Genomic DNA, 9,162 nt, shown 5'->3' with positions numbered 1-9,162 from the left:
CCGATCCAAACCACGATTCAGCACTTACGATTCACAAATCAAACCACAAATCTTTTGTTATCAAGACATCCATAAAAACATGTAGATCTACATTAGTTATAAAAACATGATTTATTAAATAAATATATATTTATAAAATAGATTTATGTTTTTATTCTTTGGATGAGTATTTTTGTTTTGTTTTTGAAACCAATTACTTCCTAGCTCAGCATCATGGTACATGATCTTTAACCGGCAAATTGTATTTTAGGTAAACTTCATATAATTTATACTCAGATTTTAAGAGTGAGAAACAGTGAATGTATATAAAAAATTAGATCGCGATACACAATCTCTGGGCTTACGAATATTCAAACTCGATTTTTCACTTTGATTCGTGATTATCCGAGTACTCGGATACTCGCCCCAGCCCTACTTCACAGATAGGTGTGCTACAGTCTGGGAGAAGACAAGGTGAATGGTTTCAGGCTGCATTTATTGCTGAGTATGACCGAAACGGAGGTGGGTCATTTATGGTGTTGGAACATGAAGTTAAACAAATCAAACTATTTCATCCAAAAGCCTTTTTCTACTTTTAGAATGACTTAACATTTTCAGCAAAGTGTTTTGTTTATCTTGTAAAAACTTAGCAGACATTTACCGCAATGAATACGCGTCCCAGATGCAGGATAATTCTGATAATTGTTGTCAATATAGGTGACTCATATAGATGCTTTACGACTTGATTCATTTTGCCCCATGTTTCATTTTGCCCCGTTTTTCATTTTGCCCGTGTTCCATTTTGCCCGTGTTCAATTTGCCCCGGTTTTCTTTTTGTCCCATGTTCCATTTGCCCCGGTTTTCTTTTTGTCCCGTGTTCCATTTTGCCCGTGTTCCATTTGCCCCGGTTTTCTTTTTGCACCGTGTTCCATTTTGCCCGTGTTCCATTTTGCCCCGGTTTCCTTACGGGGTTTTACATCGAATTTAGTCCGATCTTTTTCTAACGCTTCAAGCCTATTCGCGATTGTATTCCTGCGCATTTACACACAAACCGTGCGTTATTTTACAACAATACACGCAAAATTGATATCCAGATGTATTTTCTACGTTTATACAGGTACATTAGTATTCACATTTTAATGTTGGTCTTAGATTCATTAGATGTTTTAAATAAAACTCAATTCAAGACAATTCTTAGACTGAAAAAATAAGACAAAGTTTTAAAGCTCTTTTACAATGTATACCAGTGTAAATCAACACATATAAGCCATAATAGGGCATACATGTATAACAATAAAACTTAAAAGCACATTATGCCTCAGAAACGAGTAAATTTAGAAATTTACTTATTTAGAGAGGGCAAACATGAATTGAATATTGGTTCTAGAGAATGTCAGATTTTGTTACATGAAGAAAGTAGCGATAAAAGTAAAATAAATTGTCATTAAAGTAGCAAAATGTAAACAAAATGGTATTTTGACTTCTATACAGAAAACTTACTAGTACATGTATTCACTATAACTGTACTTATTGCCAAAAATCAACAGATTTAAAAGCTTTTGGGAAATAAAAATAAAAGCATTTCTGAAACACATTTGACCTATAAGAAAAGTCTTACTTAACCGTAAAAAGAAAATACAACAAGGCAAATTTGGTTATCATATTTTAAATTCAAAGAAAATTTTTCAATTTTTTGTCCCCTATTAATCAAATGGAATATTTCGCCTTCAAAAAATGTTTCTGTTCAAAACAACCTTTTTGTTTTCTTTATACCATTCTTGACTAGTGTACACAGTTTACTAAATTTCACCATGTCGTTCACCTTTTGATAGAACGGTTAATGACTGAATTAACTTCGTTTGCTATATCGGGAATGTTCCGTTTTTGTTTTTTTTTTTTTTTCTTTTTTTTTTTTTTTTTACAACAACAACAATATGTCCTATAAGCACATTTTCTTAAAAATGATGATTTTTTTCTGCATTTTAACTTACATGCAGGGTATTTTTGCATATTTAAAAGCTGTTTTTAATGTGCCGAAAACGAACTTTTTCTGCAAAATACTAGTTATCCGAAAGTCAATTTTGTGAAATACTTGTTATATTACACGCTCATATTTTATCCTACAAAAAGAAAACCAACAACTTTATTTAACGGTCTGCTCTTCCGGTGTTTCTTACTTAAACCATTTCAAAGGAAATATAAAGAGACATTAAATAATAACAGGTAGTTATTTTAAAGCTGCATGCCTTTGAGCCAAAATATTTCAAGAAAATCAAACTTTTGGAAAACACACTAACATTGTAAGAAAAGCAAAAAGATTCAAGATTCAAGTAATAATTTATATCTTTTGTGCGATTAATGACTGATTTTGCAGTATTTATCACCATATTTATACTGCGTTACTAACGCAGTAAGGACTTTTTTTGCATATTTCGACCCTTTTTGTAATTTACGTGGATTGTAAGTGCCACTTGCAATATGTAAATTACTTTCTTTATTCATTTTGCAATATTTTACTTTTAAACACATTTTCAAAATTATAATGAAAATTAGTATAACAAACAGAATTCATTGTTTATCAAAATAAATACTAGTATTATAAACTGCTCAAAGCATTGGACAACTCTCCGGAATACTAAAAGTGCACTTATAGATTGACTTTCAATCCTCAGATATGACATTTATATCAGCACGTAGACATAATTAACGTAAGTTAAATTTACCTTTCCTAGACATTATATATGTCACGTTATTCCTCCTCAGTGCCATTAACCTTATCAAAGTCTGTCTGCTAAATGTTGCCCGCTATTTGCCTTTCATCGTTGTAAGTTTGAACCCGTAAGGAACATAGGATTTTGTCATGTTAGGTGGCTATGAAGATAGCTCACGGAACATCGGTGTTTCTACTCAGATGCTCCTCGTGTCTGAATCGAAATCACGATGGGGTCACCCGAGCTTAGACAAGATTAACATTGTCATTTTTTACTTGGTTCGTTGGTATATATGATTGTATAAAAATATGGTATAACTGTATTGAATTATGGTATACATGTATTCAAATATGGTATAAATGTATGGAATTATGATATAAATGTATTCAGATCTGGTATAAGTGTATAAAATGATATGTTTTGATATACTTTTACGCCATATTGCCTGTGTCTTTTTTTCCCTTCTGACAGTACAACATCGCCCCTTATAATCTCCCCCCAAAAAATAAATAAAAGAGTTAAAAAAATATTTGTATATTTCTTCTTAAGGGAAACTGGTTGACAAATCATTAAATTAGTTCAACTCATGGACGAAAAACATTGATGTCTTAACAAATTATGATACAAACTACTAAAAACTGGCAAATGTCAGCACAACAGCTCTAATTCTAAAGCTCATCCTTTTGAGATAGAACGACATTCAATATTATTCTGACGTTTTTCATGACATTTGATCATTTATTTGAAGTATGTTACCAAGACAACACGAGGATCATAATGGCCCCGGATCGCTCTCCTAACATACATTGGTGGAAAAGGTCACAATCCTTCAAGAGAAAAGTACATGTACTTACTTCAAATTTGGTGTGTCACAACTGCATGATATATAGAACATTTGTACTGTAGAGGTGCGCAAGACAATGCTGCATTGTTGTATTCAACAAGATTTAAATGTGTTGTCATATTACAGTCTGCATTAACTAAGAGATACCAGGGGCATTACGAGGAGGGATGGCGAAATTTGTTAGCCCAGTTTCATTATTTTCATAACCTGAAACACGCCAAGTACTTAAAATCTGTGCATTTCAGTGTCACACAAGGAGACTAAAGTAAACTGATTGATCTCCAATATATGGTAATAAGGTGACCCCCCTCTCCTGGGCTGGACCAATTTTGTCCCCCCAGGGCATCATTATATAAAATTATTTTAGATGACTACAAAGTGATATATAGCATTCCAAATATGTAAGGTCAGGTCATTGTAATTCAGTATAGACATTTTAACTACATTTTCTTAGTATTTTGGTAAATAGAAATACCAATTAAGCAATCACAAACCAGTGAATTTATGAGTCAAATTATTGAAGCATAAGCAAATGTGTTGTTTTTTTACAAAAAATTAAAGTGTTTACAAGTATGGTATTAGAGCGTCTACAAAACATTTACTGGTGGATATTTTTGGTATATGTTGACTATTACGTAACCTAAAAGGACAATATGAAGCCACATTTTTAATATATTTGTAACGTGTGTAACCGACACGTGCCCGGATGACAGCCTCAACCCTTCTCATACTACCAGTAAGGTGTCTAATTCGATTTTGAGGTAAATTTTGCCATTCTTGGTACAGAGCTTGTCCCAGTTGTTTCATGATGTTCGTACCATTGCCCAAATAATGTGTAGTCATGTTAAAATTGAGGGAAAATGCCGCGTGTGCTTAACTTATTTCAAGGTGTATACATACAATGTATATAACTCGCCGTAGCGTTATTCCCAGCACGGTCAACATTTCTCTAAATAAGATATTATCATATCTATACCTGCAAACATAGCACAATAGATATATCTTTCGGTAACCGTTACAAATATAGAGCCGTCTATCTTCATTTCAGATACATCTGGGGCAGATTTAACAAATACCTTTAAATTGCGGGGTCGACATGTTTTGTACCAACAAAACTTTAAATCCATTAAATCTATCACAAGTAAACATACCGGTTTGCACTTTGTAGGTATTGGCAGGGTCAATTGTTTTAATGTTGTTAATGTTTTTTCTGCATTTCCGAAACCACAGCAACCATACAATGAAAACAAAAAACAAACAAAATATAAAATGATATGCATAATGTATAAATGGCCCTCCCTCCACATCAACGTAGTTCTTCACTTTCTGAGTTATGACTGAATTCAGATTTCGTGCGATGGCAAACCGGAAGTCCGAATCGGTTTCACTTCCTGATTTAAGATACCTTACAACCACGCAAATTCAAAGAAATAGTAGCAGACAACCTTACACAACTTTTTATGCGTTGTTCTGTTTAGGTAGATAGATCAATATACCTCTTGTAAATCAGCCACAGGTCTATTCTAAAGGAAGTATACAGGGGTTATTAAAAGTAAAAGCAATCTGGCAAACATGAGTTTTTTTTAAATGTATTCGTTTTATTCAAAATTTACAGAAAATTTACATAAATATACTGAAATATCAAGCAAACAGCAAGAAAGTTAAATCATTTAACAATACACATAATGAGACAAGAGGGCCATGATGGCCCTGAGGTTGCTCACCTGTATATAGGCACCCCCCCCCCCCAACGTTGCAGGGCCAATTTAACCCAAGGGCTTTTATTTGCACAAACTTGGTAGACACCCATAAGAAGATGTTTCATGCTAAACATCTAAGCTCTAGCTCATTGGGCTTTTTAAAAGAAGATTTTTTTTAAGTTTTTACTATACAAATATAGTTAAAAATAATGATACCCCTGGGGCGGGGCCAGGGCTTTTATTTGAACAAACTTTGTAGACACTTACTAGAAGATGTTTCATGCTTAATATCTAAACTCTAGCTATTTGGGTTTTTTCAAAGAAGATTTTAAGTTTTTGCTATACACATATAAAGAAAATCAATGACCCCTTGGGCGGGGCCAATTTTGATCCCAGGGCTTTTATTTGAACAAACTTTGTAGACACCTATTACAACATGTTTGATGCTAAATATCTTAGCCATAGCTCTTTGAGTTCTTTAAAAGAAGATACATAGGGAAAATCAATGACCCCCCGGGGCGGGCCAATTTTGACCCCAGGGCTTTTATTTGAACAAACTTGGTAGACACTTATTAGAACATGTTTCATGCTAAATATCTTAGCTCTAACTCTTTTGGTTCTTTAAAAGAAGATTTTTTAAGTTTTTACTATATGCATATAGGGAAAATCAATGACCCCCTGGGGCGGGGCCAATTTTGACCCCAGGGCTTTTATTTGAACAAACTTGGTAGACACCTATAAGAACATGTTTCATGCTAAATATCTTAGCCATAGCTCTTTGAGTTCTTTTAAAGAAGATTTTTTAAGTTTTTATTATATGCATATAGGGAATATCAATAACCCCCCGGGGCGGGGCCAATTTTGACCCCAGGGCTTTTATTTGAACAAACTTGGTAGACACCCATTAGAACAAATTTCATGCTAAATATCTTAGCTCTAGCTCTTTAGGTTTTTTAAAAGAAGATTTTTTAAGTTTTTACTATATGCATATAGGGAAAATCAATGACCCCCCGGGGCGGGGCCAATTTTGACCCCAGGGCTTTTATTTGAACAAACTTGGTAGACACTCACTAGAAGATGTGTTATGCCAAATATCGTAGCTCTAGCTCTTATGTTTTTTTAATAGAAGATATTTAAAGTTTTTTCTTTCAGTTGCCATGGCAACCAGAGTTCTGCATGGAATTAAATTCTTTGAACAATTTTTAAAGGTGACCACCAAAGGAACATTCCTGTGAAGTTTGGATGAAATTGGCTTAGTGCTTTATGATGTCATTTAAAGTAAAAGTTTACGGACGGACGGACGGACGCCGGAGGAAAAGCCATCACAAAAGCTCACCCTGTCACTTTGTGACAGGTGAGCTGAAAAGATATATATGACTGATCAGTGACTTTCTAGTTCATGAGTATGATATAGATTATAAAACAGTTGTATCTTCAAAAGCAATAACAAACATTTGCCCATTTAGACTACAGTCCACTGGGACAATAAAAAACTAGGACAATACCCCATTAGAATAATAGCCCACTAGGAAAATACCCCACAATGGCAATTGCCCACTAGAACAATAGTCGATTGGACAATACCCCACTAGGACAATATCTCAATTGAAATTACCACTAATTTGACAATTTCCCACTAGAAGTATAGTCCACTGGGAAAAAGCCCCCAATCAACAATAGCCCTCTAGGACAACACCCCACAATGCCAATACTCTCAATTGACAATAGCCCTCTAGAACAACACCCCACAACGCCAATACTCTCAATTGACAATAGCCCACTGGGACAATACCCCACAAGGCCAATACTCTCAATCAACAATAGCCCTCTAGGACAACACCCCACAACGCCAATACTCTCAATTGACAATAGCCCTCTAGAACAACACCCCACAACGCCAATACTCTCAATTGACAATAGCCCACTGGGACAATACCCCACAAGGCCAATACTCTCAATCAACAATAGCCCTCTAGGACAATACCCCACAAGGCCAATACTCTCAATTGACAATAGCCCACTGGGACAATACCCCACAACGCCAATACTCTCAATTGACAATAGCCCACTGGGACAATACCCCACAAGGCCAATACTCTCAATCAACAATAGCCCTCTAGAACAACACCCCACAACGCCAATACTCTCAATTGACAATAGCCCTCTAGAACAACACCCCACAACGCCAATACTCTCAATTGACAATAGCCCACTGGGACAATACCCCACAAGGCCAATACTCTCAATCAACAATAGCCCCCTAGGACAATACCCCACAACGCCAATATTTTCAATTGACAATAGCCCATTGGGACATAATCCAGTTGACAATGACCCACTAAACTAAAACTATAGCACATTAGGACAATAGACCAATGGACAATACCCCATTGAGATGATAGCCAACTGGACAATAATCCATTAGAACAATAGCCTACTAAGACATGAAAACAAAAAAATAACTTTTTTAAATGTTACCAAAAAAATCCAAATAGAAGTTGTTTACAAAAAAATAAAATATCACAAATTGTGCAGAAATATTTTTATTATTCATCAGTGAGGGTGGCAGTTCAAAACACAATTTATTGCCACCATCTTAAAGTTATAAGAAAACATGACATAATTAATAGAATTTATGTTAATGAAATAAATAACTGTTTACTGTCAGAAAAGAACATGTTTTTTAACAAATATGTTCTGAGGAAAAAGCATATTAATTTCAAAGGCTCAATGTCCCTTTAAATATACAAGTTTTTTTCATTGTGTTATAAATTGCACTTGACACAAGCGTCAATACTAATAATTAAGAATTTTTAACTGAATGAAATTTGATGATATACAATATTATTTTTGGTCTCAAATACTTTCATAGCTAACCTAACAACTTGGATCACTCGTGCCATATATTAACATTACATTTTACAGTGAGCTATCAGTTTCTCTACTTGTAATAAGGTTGGTAAGCGAACAGCATGGATCCTGATCAGACTGCACAGACTGTCTGGATCCATGCTGGTCGCAAACCCATTATGTTGGTTTTGTCCTGACACAGATCAATTATTAATCTTGGAAAAATTACTACCAGTCCTGTCTTGTCAAAAAAAAAAAATCAGTTAATTCCCTTTAAAGAAACACAAAAACACATGTTTTGTAATGTGAGATGCAACTAGCCTAGAGTACATGAAACAATAACAAATTAACACACTGTCCTTGTTTTCATTATTATTACATCATTACATATTTTTGTGACAGTACACATTATCAACTTTACAAATTTCTTATTTTAGACCCAGAAACCTTTATATTATTAGTTATAAAGTTAACAGTTCATATGACCTTATATAAACAGATGTTAGTTTATTTATAACCTGATCATCAAGAATTTCTACAACAAATTTATAATACAGGATTACATCAAACTAATTTTTAAGAGAGAGAAAAAAAAGGATTATTTTCCCCATAAAATGACAGCAGCCGTGTATAATGTCATGATTATCAAATGAAAAGCGATGTTACATATGTGCAGTTTTATGATACATGCATATCCCTGAACATGCTGAATATTTTAAATGGACTTGTCCCACTTCTATTTTTGGGACTGTCCATTATTAATTTTAGGGATATCAATTTGAATATTTAAAATTTGTCAGCCAACAGTATAGAGCCTGGTCAGACTGCACGGATATGCAGGCTGGCCTGGCTCTATACTGGTGGCAAAGACTTAATGCATTCGGGTCCAGCACTTAAAGGGATATACATATCCTGGTTGTATTAATAAGACGTCTGTAATAAATGATCAAAACAATTCAGTACATGAACAGAACTCAATAAAATATATTTTTGAAAAGAAATAAACTTATGTATTTAATAACTGTTTAACTTAACCCATTACTTCATGAGCATTTTGTGAAAAATAAGGCATTTTTTC

Source organism: Ruditapes philippinarum, unplaced genomic scaffold (assembly GCF_026571515.1).
Source record: "Ruditapes philippinarum isolate M1 unplaced genomic scaffold, ASM2657151v2 ctg22775_1_1_1_1, whole genome shotgun sequence".
Taxonomy (NCBI): Eukaryota; Metazoa; Mollusca; class Bivalvia; order Venerida; family Veneridae; genus Ruditapes; species Ruditapes philippinarum.
Note: the sequence above shows the minus strand (reverse complement) of the source record.